This window comes from Oncorhynchus kisutch, linkage group LG17, assembly GCF_002021735.2.
Source record: "Oncorhynchus kisutch isolate 150728-3 linkage group LG17, Okis_V2, whole genome shotgun sequence".
In the NCBI taxonomy this organism is placed as follows: domain Eukaryota; kingdom Metazoa; phylum Chordata; class Actinopteri; order Salmoniformes; family Salmonidae; genus Oncorhynchus; species Oncorhynchus kisutch.
Window position 1 is genome coordinate 58,911,832 of NC_034190.2, and position 19,289 is coordinate 58,931,120.

General features: G+C 46.3%; 1 protein-coding gene across 9 annotated transcripts in view; it reads left to right on the top strand.

The window, feature by feature from the left end:
• Positions 1-19,289, top strand: part of sulf2b (sulfatase 2b) — a 197,611-nt gene that overhangs the window by 129,491 nt on the left and 48,831 nt on the right. Inside the window, exon 1 of one of the 9 annotated variants that reach the window (XM_031794193.1) lies at positions 16,157-16,448. The exons of 6 other annotated variants lie outside the window; for them this stretch is intronic. The gene's annotated coding sequence lies outside the window, so the exon portion shown is untranslated. Of the gene's footprint in view, positions 1-16,156; positions 16,449-19,289 lie in introns of those variants that run through there. 2 more of the 9 variants (XM_031794190.1, XM_031794189.1) reach the window with 2 other exon arrangements.

Sequence of the window (19,289 nt, forward strand, 5' to 3'; positions counted from 1 at the left end):
GTCCCTTCCCTGATTGTGTTTATTCACAGTCCCCAGTCCTTTCCCTGTGTTTATTTACAGTCCCTAGTCACTTCCCTGTGTTTATTCACAGTCCCCAGTCCCTTCCCTGAGTGTGTTTATTTACAGTCCCTAGTCCCTTCCCTGAATGTGTTTATTCACAGTCCCCAGTCCCTTCCCTGATTGTGTTTATTTACAGTCCCTAGTCCCTTCCCTGAGTGTATTTATTTACAGTCCCCAGTCCCTTCCCTGAATGTGTTTATTCACAGTCCCCAGTCCCTTCCCTGATTGTGTTTATTCACAGTCCCCAGTCCTTTCCCTGTGTTTATTTACAGTCCATAGTCACTTCCCTGTGTTTATTCACAGTCCCCAGTCCCTTCCCCGAGTGTGTTTATTTACAGTCCCTAGTCCCTTCCCTGAATGTGTTTATTCACAGTCCCCAGTCCCTTCCCTGATTGTGTTTATTCACAGTCCACAGTCCCTTCCCTGAGTGTGTTTATTTACAGTCCCCAGTCCCTTCCCTGAGTGTATTCATTTACAGTCCCTAGTCCCTTCCCTGAATGTGTTTATTCACAGTCCCCAGTCCCTTCCCTGATTGTGTTTATTCACAGTCCCAGTCCCTTCCCTGAGTGTGTTAATTCACAGTCCCCAGTTCCTTCCCTGAGTGTGTTTATTCACAGTCCCCAGCCCCTTCCCTGTGTTTATTTACAGTCCCCAGTCCCTTCCCTGAGTGTGTTTATTTACAGTCCCCAGTCCCTTCCCTGTGTTTATTCACAGTCCCCAGTCCCATCCCTGAGTGTGTTTATTCACAGTCCCCAGTCCCATCCCTGAATATGTTTATTCACAGTCCCCAGTCCCATCCCTGAATGTGTTTATTCACAGTCCCCAGTCCCTTCCCTGTGTTTATTTACAGTCCCCAGTCCCTTCCCTGAGTGTGTTTATTTACAGTCCCCAGTCCCTTCCCTGTGTTTATTCACAGTCCCCAGTCCCTTCCCTGAGTGTGTTTATTCACAGTCCCCAGTCCCATCCCTGAATGTGTTTATTCACAGTCCCCAGTCCCTTCCCTGTGTTTATTTACAGTCCCCAGTCCCTTCCCTGAGTGTGTTTATTTACAGTCCCCAGTCCCTTCCCTGTGTTTATTCACAGTCCCCAGTCCCTTCCCTGAGTGTGTTTATTCACAGTCCCCAGTCCCATCCCTGAATGTGTTTATTCACAGTCCCCAGTCCCTTCCCTGTGTTTATTTACAGTCCCCAGTCCCTTCCCTGAGTGTGTTTATTTACAGTCCCCAGTCCCTTCCCTGTGTTTATTCACAGTCCCCAGTCCCTTCCCTGAGTGTGTTTATTCACAGTCCCCAGTCCCATCCCTGAATGTGTTTATTCTCAGTCCCAAGTCCCTTCCCTGTGTTTATATACAGTCCCCAGTCCCTTCCCTGTGTTTATTCACAGTCCCCAGTCCCTTCCCTGAGTGTGTTTATTCACAGTCCCCAGTCCCTTCCCTGAATGTGTTTATTCTCAGTCCCAAGTCCCTTCCCTGTGTTTATTAACAGTCCCTAGTCCCTTCCCTGAATGTGTTTATTCACAGTCGCCAGTCCCTTCCCTGTGTTTATTAACAGTCCCTAGTCCCTTCCCTGTGTTTATTCACAGTCGCCAGTCCCTTCCCTGTGTTTATTCACAGTCCCTAGTCCCTCCCTGTGTTTATTAACAGTCCCTAGTCCCTTCCCTGTGTTTATTCACAGTCGCCAGTCCCTTCCCTGTGTTTATTCACAGTCGCCAGTCCCTTCCCTGTGTTTATTAACAGTCCCAAGTCCCTTCCCTGTGTTTATTCACAGTCGCAGTCCCTTCCCTGTGTTTATTAACAGTCCCTAGTCCCTTCCCTGTGTTTATTCACAGTCCCTAGTCCCTTCCCTGTGTTTATTTACAGTCCCTAGTCCCTTCCCTGTGTTTATTCACAGTCCCCAGTCCCTTCCCTGAGTGTATTTATTTACAGTCCCCAGTCCCTTCCCTGAATGTGTTTATTTACAGTCCCCAGTCCCTTCCCTGATTGTGTTTATTCACAGTTCCCAGTCCCTACCCTGTGTTTATTTACAGTCCCTAGTCACTTCCCTGTGTTTATTCACAGTCCCCAGTACCTTCCCTGAATGTGTTTATTCACAGTCCCCAGTCCCTTCCCTGTGTTTATTCACAGACCCCAGTCCCTTCCCTGAATGTGTTTATTAACAGTCCCTAGTCCCTTCCCTGTGTTTATTAACAGTCCCTAGTCCCTTCCCTGTGTTTATTCACAGTTGCCAGTCCCTTCCCTGAGTGTGTTTATTTACAGTCCCTAGTCCCTTCCCTGAGTGTATTTATTTACAGTCCCCAGTCCCTTCCCTGAATGTGTTAATTCACAGTCCCATGTCCTTCCCTGAGTGTGTTTATTCACAGTCCCCAGTCCCTTCCCTGTGTTTATTTACAGTCCCCAGTCCCTTCCCTGAGTGTGTTTATTTACAGTCCCCAGTCCCTTCCCTAAATGTGTTTATTCACAGTCCCCAGTCCCTTCCCTGATTGTGTTTATTCACAGTCCCCAGTCCTTTCCCTGTGTTTATTTACAGTCCCTAGTCACTTCCCTGTGTTTATTCACAGTCCCCAGTCCCTTCCCTGAGTGTGTTTATTTACGGTCCCTAGTCCCTTCCCTGAATGTGTTTATTCACAGTCCCCAGTCCCTTCCCTGATTGTGTTTATTCACAGTCCCCAGTCCCTTCCCTGAGTGTATTTATTTACAGTCCCCAGTCCCTTCCCTGAATGTGTTTATTTACAGTCCCCAGTCCCTTCCCTGATTGTGTTTATTCACAGTTCCCAGTCCCTACCCTGTGTTTATTTACAGTCCCTAGTCACTTCCCTGTGTTTATTCACAGTCCCCAGTCCCTTCCCTGTGTTTATTCACAGTCCCCAGTCCCTTCCCTGTGTTTATTCACAGACCCCAGTCCCTTCCCTGAATGTGTTTATTAACAGTCCCTAGTCCCTTCCCTGTGTTTATTAACAGTCCCTAGTCCCTTCCCTGTGTTTATTCACAGTTGCCAGTCCCTTCCCTGAGTGTGTTTATTTACAGTCCCTCGTCCCTTCCCTGAGTGTATTTATTTACAGTCCCCAGTCCCTTCCCTGAATGTGTTAATTCACAGTCCCACGTCCTTCCCTGAGTGTGTTTATTCACAGTCCCCAGTCCCTTCCCTGTGTTTATTTACAGTCCCCAGTCCCTTCCCTGAGTGTGTTTATTTACAGTCCCCAGTCCCTTCCCTAAATGTGTTTATTCACAGTCCCCAGTCCCTTCCCTGATTGTGTTTATTCACAGTCCCCAGTCCTTTCCCTGTGTTTATTTACAGTCCCTAGTCACTTCCCTGTGTTTATTCACAGTCCCCAGTCCCTTCCCTGAGTGTGTTTATTTACGGTCCCTAGTCCCTTCCCTGAATGTGTTTATTCACAGTCCCCAGTCCCTTCCCTGATTGTGTTTATTCACAGTCCACAGTCCCTTCCCTGAGTGTGTTTATTCACAGTCCCCAGTCCCTTCCCTGAGTGTATTCATTTACAGTCCCTAGTCCCTTCCCTGAATGTGTTTATTCACAGTCCCCAGTCCCTTCCCTGATTGTGTTTATTCACAGTCCTCAGTCCCATCCCTGAGTGTGTTAATTCACAGTCCCCAGTTCCTTCCCTGAGTGTGTTTATTCACAGTCCCCAGCCCCTTCCCTGTGTTTATTTACAGTCCCCAGTCCCTTCCCTGAGTGTGTTTATTTACAGTCCCCAGTCCCTTCCCTGTGTTTATTCACAGTCCCCAGTCCCTTCCCTGAGTGTGTTTATTCACAGTCCCCAGTCCCTTCCCTGAATGTGTTTATTCTCAGTCCCAAGTCCCTTCCCTGTGTTTATTCACAGTCCCCAGTCCCTTCCCTGTGTTTATTTACAGTCCCCAGTCCCTTCCCTGAGTGTGTTTATTTACAGTCCCCAGTCCCTTCCCTGTGTTTATTCACAGTCCCCAGTCCCTTCCCTGAGTGTGTTTATTCACAGTCCCCAGTCCATTCCCTGAATGTGTTTATTCACAGTCCCCAGGCCCTTCCCTGAATGTGTTTATTCTCAGTCCCAAGTCCCTTCCCTGTGTTTATTTACAGTCCCCAGTCCCTTCCCTGTGTTTATTCACAGTCCCCAGTCCCTTCCCTGAGTGTGTTTATTCACAGTCCCCAGTCCATTCCCTGAATGTGTTTATTCACAGTCCCCAGTCCCTTCACTGAATGTGTTTATTCTCAGTCCCAAGTCCCTTCCCTGTGTTTATTAACAGTCCCTAGTCCCTTCCCTGAATGTGTTTATTCACAGTCCCCAGTCCCTTCCCTGAGTGTGTTTATTTACAGTCCCTAGTCCCTTCCCTGTGTTTATTTACAGTCCCTAGTCTCTTCCCTGAGTGTGTTTATTCACAGTCCCCAGTCCCTTCCCTGAGTGTGTTTATTCACAGTCCCCGGTCCCTTCCTTGTGTTTATCGTCTCGTAGACTCGTCACCCCCTCCATGACCTCCAGCTCTATGTCAGCCTTACTTAACATCAGCAAGCATTACAGGATGGGACGTCACGTCGGTTACTACTGAACACCAAACAGAACAGGGCTGCTGCTGGGGGGGGGGGACTTGCAGGAGGGTGACATGATGGTGGTGATGTTGTGGGGCAGGATGTTACATCATGCAGCCTGGAGATTCACTCAGAAAGAAGTTCAAATTGAGCCAGTCAGGTTGTCCAGGTGTCATCTGAGCTCAGATGTAACATAGCTTGAATGATGGAGTCAAACAGAGAGATGCTGTTAAAGTGAATGTTTTTCTTATTGTTTAGAGATGCATTGTGAGGCTGACTGAGTGGAAGTCTCTTAGTGACTCCAGGCACAGAGAATCTGTCACATTCTGTGGCTCAGAGGAAAATTACAAAGTCATTTATTTAGAAACTGTCAAATGTGTCACAGTTGTTTCTATTTGTGAAACACTTCTTTTCAAACTGCCAGGGACAAACACATAAGAACAAGCCCCGACTCATAGTCTGCACTGTTTATGAGACACCAGGCTTAGAAAGAAATCAAAACACTGAAGTCTGCTGTGTCAGCAGAGAGAGAGAAAGGGACAGTACACAACACAGTGGGGGGTAGTGAGACACTGTGCAGCTGGCCCAGGCTTGGCCCAGGCTTGGCACAGGCTTGGCCCAGGCTTGGCACAGGCTTGGCCCAGGCTTGGCACAGGCTTGGCCCAGGCTTGGCACAGGCTTGGCCCAGGCTTGGCACAGGCTTGGCACAGGGGGCAGCGTTGTATGAGGAGAAGTGGATTAGTGTAACGCCTGTTGCCCATAGAGAGAATAAGGTAGTGGCAGGCCAGAATAATGTAGGTTCACTGAGAAGATGAGCTCTGTCAGATGAGAAGCACACACGCGCACACGCACGTACGCACACACACACACACACACACACACATAATTTCACGCATGCTCCACGTGTGTGTGGGAACCAGCTGTGAAGCCCCACCCAGTAACCACTCTCAGCGGGACAAATGACCGATCAACCAGCCTTCACATCTCACTACAGAAACCTAACCAGGTGGGAGGAAGAGGAGGGAGACAGATATTGGTATATTCAAGCCATTCTGACAGTAGCCTAGCTGTGTTCTAAAGCACTAACCCATATGAGATTCCCACAGACGGCAAGTTCCCTCTTCAGAGCAGCAAATCACTTACATAAGTTTGTGCTGAAGAAAGTAACAGCTGTTTTCAAGCCCAGCCAACAGATGTGGCGGTAGCTTTAGCCTATGGGAAATCCAGTAAGGCTGTCTACTCTGTGCCAAAAACTGAGATTCAGCTAGTCGTGTTTAACACGAGCTGACAGGCTTCTCCCTTCTCATCTCTTGACCGTGTGGGAACAGGAAATCCAATCTGTCTGATACATTTGTATCCCTTGATTGTTACTGCAGCAGTCCTGTGTGTGTGTGTGTGTGTGTGTGTGTGTGTGTGTGTGTGTGTGTGTGTGTGTGTGTGTGTGTGTGTGTGTGTGTGTGTGTGTGTGTGTGTGTGTGTGTGTGTGTGTGTGTGTGTGTGTGTGTGTGTGTGTGTGTGTGTGTGTGTGTGTGTGTGTGTGTGTGTGTGGATTCCTTGCCTGGTGATTGCACGGTGTGAATTGGAGTTTCCATTTCATTTCGGGATTACCTGCTGAGTGGGAGAATTGAGTTTGGAGTACTCAAACAGACAGACAGAAAGAGAGAGCTCCTGGTTGTAACCCCCAGAGATCCTGGTTGTAGCCCCGAGAGATCCTGGTTGTAGCCCCCAGAGATCCAGGTTGTAGCCCCCAGAGCACCTGGTTGTAGCCCCCAGAGATCCTGGTTGAAACCCCCAGAGATCCTGGTTGTAGCCCCAGAGCTCCAGGTTGTAGCCCCCAGAGATCCTGGTTGTAGCCCCCAGAGCACCTGGTTGTAACCCCCAGAGCACCTGGTTGTAGCCCCCAGAGATCCTGGTTGTAGCCCCCAGAGATCCTGGTTGTAGCCCCAGAGCACCTGGTTGTAACCCCCAGAGCACCTGGTTGTAGCCCCCACATTAGCCTATGTCATGACATCTCCTGTCCAATCCTATGGAGTGGCTCTTCAGAGAGAGAGAGATGGATTGGGTGTGATCAAGCAGAGATAAGTGAGTACAGACAGTAACTCTCCTTCTTTAGTCCTTTACGCCACGTAACCGTAGGGATATGGTGTTGCTATGAGTGATACTCATCTGGGATGACTGGTCCATCTCTGGAAGCTTTACAGGAAACTGACTCACCACATGATCAGAGAGCCATGCCTGGAACCAGTGGTGGAGAAACACAGTGAGGGGTAGACAGCTAGAAATAGACAATGAGTCATTTCTTTCCTATCAAGTGTAGTAAGGGCTCAATCAGTGCCCAGGTTATATCTGCCTGTTTGAGGCTTGACCATAGCATATGACATTGTTCTGGCTTGCACTGAGGTGTGTGTGTGTGTGTGTGTGTGTGTGTGTGTGTGTGTGTGTGTGTGTGTGTGTGTGTGTGTGTGTGTGTGTGTGTGTGTGTGTGTGTGTGTGTGTGTGTGTGTGTGTGTGTGTGTGTGTGTGTGTGTGTGTGTGTGTGTGTGTGTGTGTGTGTGTGTGTGTGTGTGTGTGTGCGCGTGTGCCTCCCTGGGGAGTCTCTTGGTCCAACTTTTAGCACTAATGGGATCTGTGTGAGAGGTCCAGTGTTCCCTAGTGAGAGAACGGGACTGAGAAGCAGAGATGTAGAGAGAGCCAGGGACTAGATGAGCTGGTGGACAGTGTCAGTGGAGGGTGTCACCCACTGGGAATGGCTCTCTTTCCAACTGTTTCTCACTGAGCACAGCCAGCTGGGTGAAAGATCTAGAGATCTGGGTATGGGACATAGGATATGGTTGGATTGGACTGCAGAAAATAACGTTGGCAGAACTTGACCTCTGACTATCCATCCTCCATCCCTCTACTGCTCCGTGTTTCTAACCACTCAGGAATGATGCTATTCTGCACATGGATAGAATGGGAACACATCAACTCACAGTTGATTTCATTGGAAATAATGTGGATGGACAGCATACATATCTTGCATTGGGCACACATCACACACACATGCCTGGTTTACACGCACACACACATACATCACACACACATGCCTGGTATACACGCACACACACACACACACACACACACACACACACACACACCACAGTACAATAGGTCCCCTGAAGCGCTGGTTATGAACGACTGTATCTGGCTCAGTTTGTGTTGTATCCATCCTAGAGAATGTGCATCTATCCAGTAATGAACATAATAGTTGCCATGACAAAGTCAGCCTTTCAATAACAAGGGTTGGTAGATCTGAGCAGCGTTTGAATAGATATGATAATCACCAGGACTGTTTTCCCTCGGGGCACTGAGATGATCTGCATCTGACATGTCTGTTAACAGGATGTAGATGATTTGATGTATGTTTACATGAGCACAAACTGCATGGTCGTAGAGGGGGGTTGAGGCCATGCTGCAAGAGGGAAGCTGAATGGATGACCCGGCACACTGCACACGAGCAGGTGGCACGTCCAGCCCTCACTCTCACCCTCACTATTTTTTCATTATTTATCCCCCAGACCCCCTCCTCTCCTACCAGCAACCCTAAAAAACAGAATTGTTAAGCAAAGCGGCTTGTCATGACTCGATTTGAATTTGAATGCCTTTTTTTGTTGGTAATTTGAAAGGAGCCCAAGCGAGTTTACATATTCCCACTGGTACTGTATGCAGAAAGCCAAAGTGGAAGCAACGTCTACCCAGAAGAACCCCAGGCACAGCTAATGGTTTCAGACATTTGGAAAATATATAAATAATAAAACTATATTGCTGCAAGAAATCAGCGGTGGCAGGGAAACAGATGAATGGCCAGGCATGTTCGCGTCAGTCACATTAGCTTGGTGTCCGTCGCCTGATTACATTTGCGTCTCGTCTATTTTTCACACACCACTCCCCCAAGGAATCTGGACAGCCCTTAGATCTACTGGAGGTTTGTCAGAAAGGCAGCAGCCCCTCCTCCCCCCCTCCCTTTCACTCCATCCCAATCTCTTTCTCTTGCATAATAGGCATTTTTTAAATGCTAAACGCAGTGAGTACATTCAACTCCCCAGTACACGAAAACCTGTATTCTCCCTTTGCTGTCTCTCTCTACCTTTCTCTTTACATCCCTCTCTCTCTCTCTCTCTCTCTCTCTTTCTCTCTCTCTCTCTCTCTCTCTCTCTCTCTCTCTCTCGCTTTCTCTCTCTCGCTTTCTCTCTCTCTCTCTCTCTCTCTCTCTCTCTTTCTCTCTCTCTCTCTCTCTCTCTCTCTTTCTCTCTCTCTCTCTCTCTCTCTCTCTCGCTTTCTCTCTCTCGCTTTCTCTCTCTCTCTCTCTCTCTCTCTCTCTCGCTTTCTCTCTCTCGCTTTCTCTCTCTCTCTCTTTCTCTCTCTTGCTTTCTCTCTTCCTCCTCTGTAGTCCATCCCATTAATATTCTCTATGTTGAGATGAGACTGTACTGCTGAGGGTTGGAGAGAGGCAGAAGAGTAATATGAAAACAAAGTGGCCTCCCATAGGGCCCAAATACAAATATTAGCACATGAATGTCTGGCTGGCTGGGTGGGTGTGCGTTTCTGAATCTCTCTCACCAGAGATTACTTCTATTTTAATATTCTTACATGCGATGAGCTTCAACTTCAGAAACATTTACCTCTAGAGTAAAGAGGCTTAATATGCAGTACCAGTCAAAAGTTTGGACACACCTACTCATTCCAGGGTTTTTCTTTATTTATACTATTTTCAACATTGTAGAATAATAGTGAAGACATCAAACTATGAAATAATGTGGAATCATATGGAATCATGTAGTAACCAAAAAAAGGTTCAACAAATCTAAATCTATTTTATATTTGATATTCTTCAAAGTGGTCACCATTTGCCTTGATGACAGCTTTTTTTTTTTTACCTTTATTTAACCAGGCAAGTCAGTTAAGAACGCATTCTTATTTTCAATGACGGCCGATGAACAGTGGGTTAACTGCCTGTTCAGGGGCAGAACGACAGATTTGTACCTTGTCAGCTCGGGGGTTTGAACTCGCAACCTTCCGGTTACCGCTCTAACCACTAGGCTACGCTGCCGCCCCATGAGGTAGTCACCTGGAATGCAGGTGTGCGTTGTGGAATTTCTATTCTTCTTAATACGCTTGAGCCAATCAGTTGTGTTTTGACAAGGTAGGGGTGGTATACAGAAGTCCATATTATGGCAAGAACAGCTCAAATAAGCAAAGAGTAACGCCAGTCCATCATTACTTTAAGACATGAAGGTCAGTCAATCTGGAAAATTTCAAGAACTTTGAAAGTTTCTTCAAGTGCAGTCGCAAAAAAGCATCAAGAGCTATGATGAAACTGGCTCTCATGAGGACCGCCACAGGAAAGGTAGACGCAGAGTTACCTCTGCTGCAGAGGATAAGTTTATTAGAGTTACCAGCCTCAGAAATTGCAGCCCAAATAAATGATTCACAGAGTTCAAGTAACAGACACATCTCAACATCAACTGTTCAGGGGAGACTGTGTGAATCAGGCCTTCATGGTCAAATTGCTGCAAAGAAACCACTACTAAAGGACACCAATAAGAAGAGATTTGCTTGGGCCAAGAGACACGAGCAATGGACATTAGACTGGTGGAAATCTGACCTTTGGTCTGATGAGTCCAAATTTGAGATCTTTGGTTCCAACTGCCATCTCTTTGTGAGATGCAGAGCAGGTGAACGGATGATCTCATGCGTGGTTTCCACCGTGAAGCATGGAGGAGGAGGTGTGAGGGTGTTGGGGCGCTTTGCTGGTGACACTGTCAGTGATTTATTTAGAATTCAAGATACACTTAACCATCATGGAAACCACAGTATTCTGCAGCAATACGCCATCCCATCCGGTTTGCGCTCAGTGGGACTATCATTTGTTTTTCAACAGGACAATGACCCAACACACCTCCAGGCTGTGTAAGGGCTATTTGACCAAGAAGGAGAGTGATGGAGTGCTGCATCAGATGACCTGGCCACCACAATCACCCGACCTCAACCCAATTGAGATGGTTTGGGATGAGTTGGACCGCAGAGTGAAGGAAAAGCAGCCAACAAGTGCTTAGCATACGTAGGAACTTCTTCAAGACTGTTGGAAAACCATTCCAGGTGAAGCTGGTTAAGAGAATGCCAAGAGTGTGCGAATCTGTCATCAAGGCAAAGGGTGGCTATTTTGAAGAATCTAAAATCGATGTAGATTTTTTTAACACTTTTTCTGGTTAGTACATGATTCCATATGTGTTGTTTAATAGTGTTGATGTCTTCACTAATATTCAAAAAAATATATATTTATTTTACTAGGCAAGTCAGTTAAGAACAAATTCTTATTTTCAATGACGGCCTAGGAACAGTGGGTTAACTGCCTGTTCAGGGGCAGAACGACAGATTTGTACCTTGTCAGCTCGGGGATTTGAACTTGCAACCTTTCGGTTACTAGTCCAACGCTCTAACCACTAGGCTACCCTGCCGCCACAATGTAGAAAATAGTACAAATAAAGAAAAACCTAGGAATGAGTAGGTGTGTCAACTTTTGACCGGTAGTGTATCTTTCGACGGGATTATGTAAGAGTGCTCTCCTCTGCTCTCCTTTGTGTGTTTGAGACTCTATTTACCTAATTCACAAAAACTCTCTCGGCGAAACTTTCCGTTCAATTCAGTTTGTGAAGCAGCCTGATGATGATCACGCAGCGTTGAGGCTGGGACAGCAGACAGGTGTAGAGGCTCTGAGCCAGAGATGGCGTCGCGCTCTCTTTACACTGGAATGGCAGGAGGAGGATTGAGGAGGATGAGGTTCAGTAAAACTGTACACATGCTATATATCACCATGTCAAAGGAACACAGCTGCTGCCTACTGTCCTTGAAGTTACCTACTGCAGTTGATGGTTGATGCTATTTCCAGGAATCTGCTCAGATTCACAAGCAAAGAAGAAGAATTACTCATCCACCCACTGCCTTTCTCAGAACTTGGAGGGGCACGGAAGGCCAAGCAGTGGTATTTGGCAACTGCTGCTACAGAACTATGCCTTAGAACGAAGAGCAGCAAGGCCTCTTTTTCATTTATTTATACAATATATTCCTGCTCCAAACAAAAGAGGGAAATAACCATTTCTCCTGGATGAAAAGACTCATTAAGTTGAGAAACAGTTTGAGTTATGTTTGTTTGTTAAGTTTGATTCTCAGGAATGACGTGTTGGAAGACTGCAGAATAATATATCTTTCCCACCACTTTGATTGAACCTCGTGTACCAAAGGTGATGTTGTAATCATTCTGACAATTACACACGTTTCATTAATGAGCAAATGAATTGTGTGCGCTGGCAGGTGGCCAGCAATTCAAGATCCAGGCATGGGTCACCTATTCACTCCCCCAGAAGAAGTGTTTGTATCTATTGTTGAAAGAAACAGTGAAGGAGAAGGAGGGGATAGTACAGAATGCGAGTAATCTCGGACAAAACGTTGATGAGCTATTAAGATAAGGCTATTATGGCAGCGCTATGCACACTTGCAGACTTGTTATTAGAGAGCTGACTTGTGTTTTTCTTTCTTGTGGATAAATCATTTTGTGGTATTCAGAGATTTCCTGAATCCATAATAAGGGTGACATTGTGGCCTTCGTAAGCTGATTTGGCGCAGAGCGATAGCTACAGTCACATTTGTCAGCTAGCAGAGACGACATGGTGGAGTAATGCTGCCTGTCTGTAACTGCTGTAGCTGTGCAGGCTTATTGCTCAATATCTGCCATTACAAATCATTACCACAGGGATCAAGCTTAGTGCTTAATCCTTGACAGGCCCTCGCACTATATCCTCACTTGTGTGTTCACACTGAGGCGAGGCAAGGAGCCCTGGGCGAGGCAAACTAGCTCCCACACATTATAGAGGGCACCTCGAATACACCCAAAGATGCAGATGAACTGGTAATGAATTCTTTAGAGTTAAAAATGCAGTGTTGGACAGGGGTCACAGAGACTTTGACCTATGAGCTCAACCAACTCTGCTCAAGTTGTTTTTATTTGCATTCTGGGTCTGAAAACTGCCTTATCTCTTGTCCAGAAGCACAGTGGAGGGATTGAAACCGAACAATTAGCTAACAAAGAAACATTAACACGGCGGAAAGATGTTTATCGCTAACAAACTAGTCCCCATTGACAATAGAAATGACTTATCTTCTCTTCTAATTAGATGCTAATATATACTGATGAATAATCCTGTTCAGAGGTTGTTAAAGGACAATTAGTTAGAGTTTGGCTTTACCGCACTTCACTACACCATCAATTACGTCAACACAACCCAGCACTGGACAGCTCATCAACTGATAAAGATGCCATGCAGAGATTTATACACTATGACCGAGGAGCATGTAATCTCTCTACACGAGATGTAATTACCAGCCATGCAATTACACTGTGACAGACACACTGACACTAATGAAGGAGATTAACTGTCATTACTATCGCCTGTCTGTCTGGATTCAGCATGCCTGTCACACTCAGGGACCGAGAGAACTACTCAAACCCTTTTATATGCCCTTCCTGTTGTCTTTCTACTACTCACCTACCTAGTTTATGCTTTCCTAGTTTCCTCCCCCTCTTCCTCCTGCTCCTCCTCCTGGGCTCTAAGGCACCGCATCTCAGTGCTAGAGGCGTCACTATAGACCCTGGTTCGATCCCGGACTGTATCACAGCCGGCCGTGAACAGGAGTCTCATAGGGCGATGGCAAATTGGCATAGCGTTGCCCGGGTTAGGGGAGGGTTCGGCGGGGTCGGCCGTCATTGTAAAATAAGAATTTGTTCTTAACTGACTTTCCTAGTTAACTAAAGGTTCAATATGAATAAAATATAAAACCTCTTCAAATGCTCTGCCCACTTTACTCCTCCTCTTCCTGCTCCTGCTCCTCCTCCTCCACGGCAACCAATAAAACCAGAAGCAATGATAGAAAAGAGCAAATACGCTGAGCTATCCAACCAGGACCAAGACTAATACTAGTACACAGTCATACCAGGCTAACAGTGTATCAAACCCTGTAATACAGTGTATTCCCCAGAAGGTTGCCTTATTCAGTGCTCATTAGCATGAGTGACAGAGCTTTGCTGTAGTGAGCATGTTTTGGCAGGATCTGGACCACTGTGGTGTTGTATACTGCGTAAGCAGTGTGGTAGGAGGATGGGTGAGGGGTAGAGAGAAGGGGCAATAGAAAATCCTGGTGATATAGAGTCAGAAATACACACTGGATGACTAGGTAGTCCTATCTAAGTCCTCTGTCATGGGATTTAATACACACCGTGGTGAGGACCATTAGACTAGTGTGATAAAGCATCAATGTCCTGGGCAAGATCAGGGCTCTCCTGTGTCTTTATCAGCACGTCTCTGACATGCGTATATGTTAATAGTCATCTCTAGCACGTTGAAATACACAGGAGTGAGACATCGCCGCAGGACCGGTGTCTCTGTCCCATCAGTAGCAGTAACACATAACCACCTCAGGGGGGAGAGAAACTCCATGCCTGGGAATTGACTTGTGCCATTCCGGGGAAGATTCTTTTTGGAAAGAAAAAATGCCACTTTATCAATCAAACAAATGGGCTCCGGAGCTCGGGCCGCCCATTGGCCCACCATGGGTTCATTAAATCCCCACTCGACAGTGAGGGGCCCCAGAGCCTGAGTCACACCGGAGCCCCCATCCATCATTTAAGCACTCAATTACCCCTGCATTAATCACAGCCACAGCCCAGCCTCAGCTACACAATCACAATAATTTGCAATTTACATGTTAATCTGTTGGCATGGACGTCCAGACCCATTGTCTTCCTATTGACTGGTCCAGCCAGGACTCCTGGAATCTGCAGACTAACCCCATCACCCTCTCTCTTGTTCTCCCTCTCTCTCTCATTCTCTCTCTGTCTCTCTCTCTCTCTCTCCTCGCCAACTCTCTCTCTCACCACTCCCCTTATCATTGTGTGGGTTTTCTGAGTACTCGAAGGGGGCCGCTCTCTCTCGCCATCTCTCTCTCTCTCTCTCTCACACACACTCATAAACGCGCACACACACTCACTTTACTTACTGCTACACTTTCTGGGTGGCAGTTGTTAATGTACTGCGATAAGGAGAGCAAATGGACAAAGTTAATTAAAAAGATAGGACAGTCAATTTGACACGTTTCCCTTTGTTTTCTCTCCCTTTGGATCGTTGTGACAAAAACAAGGACAGGCTCTTTTTAAACTCTCAGATGGGAATTTGCCAGCTCAGTGATTCCATCCCTCATGTTGTGGTAGATTGTACTGTTGCTTGTATAAGCTTGCTTCTTCGCCTCCTGTTTTTGTTTTGGGATGCCTTTTCACTGGCCTTGTTAATTGCCTGCTTTGTCTTTATCTGTACGGGTGATTGGTGTTAAATTACTTGTTATTGGATCGCTCTGTCACTACCTGTACCAGAGGAACTCATTTCCACTGTTCATTTAGTTACAGTAGACACTGTCCTCTCCTGCTCAATCTACCAAACTGCCCCCTTCTTCTACAGTACATCATATTATTCCCATCTATATATCTATATATATATATATATATAATGTATTATTGTTATTATTATGGGGCTGAAACATTTACAATGATAATGAAGAGATATAGACAAGAAAAGTAGCCCCACTATTAAAAACTTTCTTTAAATGGTGAATACTAATGTCTGATTACTCTAGATATCCTGTTCATCCCTGTAATGTCAGTGAATCCATAAAAGTGGTCCCAAAATGAATCATGGCCGATCTAACGGAATCCTTTGTAATGTCAGCTGCAACACAAAAGCACAAAGAATGATGGCTATAAAAGTTGTAGTGGTGTTCGATCCCATCGGAGAATGAAATAAATGTTTGATTTGACCTCGAACCCATACATCGTACATGCCCTGTGTGCTCAGTAATAACACACAATACAGGAGAGAACGTGGCTTCTTAGAAAGAGAGAGAGGGAGAGAAAAGACGGAGAGAGAGAGGGTGAAATATAAACGAAGAGATCCTTGTATGAGTCCATGGTTCTGAATTCATGCTGTAGCCCGTCGTCTCTGTAGTGCCCAGATGGGGTCGGCGCTCTGTTTCTCTGGTGTGTTAGTGCTGTTAGGCTCTCTCTCTCTCTCTCTCTCTCTCTCTCTCTCTCTCTCTCTCTCTCTCTCTCTCTATCCCTCTTTCTCTCTCTCTGTCTCTCTCTCTCTCTCCCCCTCTCTCTCTCTCTGTAGCTGTTAACCCTTTGTGAAAACAGTATCCCTAGCCGTATCCCCAGCCCAGAGCCCCCTGGAGAGAGGACAGCACAGGGAGAGGCGTGGGCGCTAAATTGAAAACAGTAGACCCCGAGGTTAGAGCACATCAATCCTGCGATATGGGCTGCCTGGGAAGACTGGAGGAGGAATTAAAGGGGAGAGAGTGCAGCTGTGCAGGAGAGGGAGGGGGAATAGGGGAGGCAGCGCAGAGAGAGTGAGTGAGAGAGAGAGTGCACAGGGAGAGAGTGCACAGGGAGAGAGTGCACAGGGAGAGAGTGGGGGGAAAGCTAGTGCAGCTAGAGAGAGAGAGAGAGCGTGCGCACAGTGAGGGAGGGAGAGCTCAGCAGAGCAAGAGAGAGAACGCAAGAGCAGAAAGGAGCTCCGATAGTGAGACGGGCCGGAAGAGAGAGCAGCAGAGAGAGAGAGAGAGAGGGAGAGAAATAAAGCCAGGGTCACAGAGAGAGAGAGACAAGGTTCAGTAGCGCTGCCATCAGGGATTACACTGCCATGCAACCTTAGTTGTGAGTGGAGGATTTTTGTTTGTCGTCGGATCCCAGGCGGTGCTGTGCAGTCCGAGCCCTGGGCATCACTGCAATGAGGTAGGGCTGCGATGGGAGAGGGAGCTGGAGTGGGACTGGCTGGGTTCGTGGTAATGAGAGCACTGTCTGTAGGGATGGAGTGATGATCCTCTGTAGTCTACCGTACATTCAGGCTATTTATAGGTTTCCATCAGAGATTAAAGTTTTAATCTGCTTTTGCCCGCTTTGTAGCTTCTACTCACTGTCCTGTGTAGTCAGAGGAACTTGGATCTAGGATCTGTTCCTATCTACCACAGAGCAGTGATGATTTTAAGGCTTGAAGTAAAGGCTCCCTGTTGCATCTCTGTTTGTAGTTACGGCTCCCAGTCTTGCTCCATCTGAAGTTGGGTGGGTATAAAGCATGTCTGGCCACTGTGATTCTCGGTGGAGACTAGTGGCGTTGAGATATACAGCGCTGTGTGGTTGTGACTGTCTGTAGGGAGTTGGAACTCCCATGAGACTTGTGGTGGTCTATATATGTGGAGTATAAGTCTAGAGCCATGAATTGAAGGCTTGCAATAGAAGTGCACTGTCACAAGTTGTCAGACTCTCCTCAGAGGTTGTGTAGTTTCTGGTATACACTGTAAGATGTAATTCTGTGGTTCTGTGTCATGGAGTGGGCTGTACAGACTCTCTGTGCCCCAGGGCTGCCTCGGCTCTGTGTTTGCGACAAAAGCTGCCCTGGCGTGAAATCTGCTGGAGGACTGCTGGAGCCCACGGTGTAGCTGGCTGAGGGGGTGAGAGTGAGGCTGTGTTTTTTTTGGGGGGGGGGGACATTGTAGCAGTCAGTCCGTCCTTTCTGCCCCAGCGAAGAGATGTGCTACTGGGAGAGGATGCCTGTCGACCCTTACCCCTCTCCCCCCTCCTCTCTGTCTCTGTCTCTGTCTCTGTCCCTGTCTGTCAGTCTCTGTCTCTGGATCCGCCAACATCATGACTCTATCTCAGAGACCTGTGTGATGCTGTGTGCATCACAAATACAATACGAAGCTCTCAAATCTCTCGTTTGTCTCTGGTGGTCCCTTTGTCTGATGTTACTCTGTTGCTCTATACTGTACTTACACATAATCATTTTGGGGGATGTTATTATGTTGCTTAGCATGCAGTGTTTCATAGTGAAACGTGTGTTAATAGGTACAGTATGCAGTATATTGAAAGTTGGAGATAGGAACGGAAGCACAGGTGTCATAGTAGATACCAGATCTTTGTGATAGTGATACAATCTACTCTGGATGTTTGGGAACTGAGGGTAATCTACTGGAGATGATTTTGTCTCTTGACATCGTGTGAATACATTTATTCTCCACTTTCTATGTGGTGATTTTTGATTTTCTGTCCATTCATATGTAGCTCATTCACACCATGGTCTGGGAGGCTCTCCATGTTCAACTAATTAATCATGAAAGCTGATGATTTTAGACAGATCAAGGCAAAAATAGAATAGTTATTAGAAATCACTATTTTCCTATTATCTCAGAATAACATGACATTTGTCTGGTGATATAACAGCGGACAGGATTAGTGCAGACAGATTTATATTTATCCCGTACACATACAATATGACATGGCAAGAATAAAAATGGGAAATCTCATACATGGTGTGTGTGTGTGTGTGTGTGTGTGTGTGTGTGTGTGTGTGTGTGTGTGTGTGTGTGTGTGTGTGTGTGTGTGTGTGTGTGTGTGTGTGTGTGTGTGACACGAGGTGGGGGGTGCGTGTAATCTCAGTATACTCTGTGTGAATAGTGTGGTTGTGAGGGTTTTTCCACCGCCACAAGCTGTGTGTCTTTTGTGAAAGTGTGTGTGTGTGTGTGTGTGTGTGTGTGTGTGTGTGTGTGTGTGTGTGTGTGTGTGTGTGTGTGTGTGTGTGTGTGTGTGTGTGTGTGTGTGTGTGTGTGTGTGTGTGTGTGTGTGTGTGTGTGTGTGTGTGTGTGTGTGTGTGAGTGCCATATCTGGCTGCTGTTTTTGTCCTTTATTCCTCACTGTGTCTTTTGTAATGGTTCTCTACAGGGTGCGCCCAGCGCTCTATGCAGATTACCCAGAAATCAAAGAGCAGGAAGGGGGCTTCGCTACTTAAGACTGTTGTACAAAAACAAGAGTTAAGTAAATGACATCCTTTGCAATTGAAAGTAGGGATTTAAATGAATTGACGGAAGTGAGAGAACAGCTATAGTCCATTGTGGTGTTCGAAATAATTAAAAACACTCAAAACCTAATTATCCTTCAAAACCAGACCAAGCACAATTATTTTGAGGCTTGGACCCTCATATTGTGAATTCATTCAACCATTTGGGCAATACATCCTAGATTAAATTCAATTCATTGTGGCTATATTCCATGTAATTGCTCAAAGTGACTGCTTCATAATTCTTCCGTCTTGTTGTCGTCTGTTTTAATGTGGAGCTGTTTCTGTGATTTCAATCTTCATGAAAATACATTTGGAAAAGTCATGTTCAGCTGTGAATGTGACTGTTGATGGGGAGGTCGAGATGTGTGTGTGTGAGGATATTTCCATGAGGAGGCTAGTAATTAAAACACTGTAACAGTGTGACTAAGATTGACAGACAGACAGCGACAGAGACAGAGAGAGAGAGAGAGAGAGAGAGAGAGAGAGAGAGAGACGAATTTAACGAAGTTTAAATTCATGATCTCAATTAGGTAGGAGGCAAATGTTTGTTTATTTGGATGTCAAATGTCAAAATGTATAGTAGCTGTTTGGAATTGAACTATCATCATAGAAGAGCTCGTGTTGAGAGCCTTGTCTGTTCAGTACTGAGACGGATGCTGTGGGAGAACGGGGAGTAGAGAGAGAAAAAGATGTCTCTGCATTTCATTATGATTCTGTAGCCTGTTCTCCATGTGAGGTGT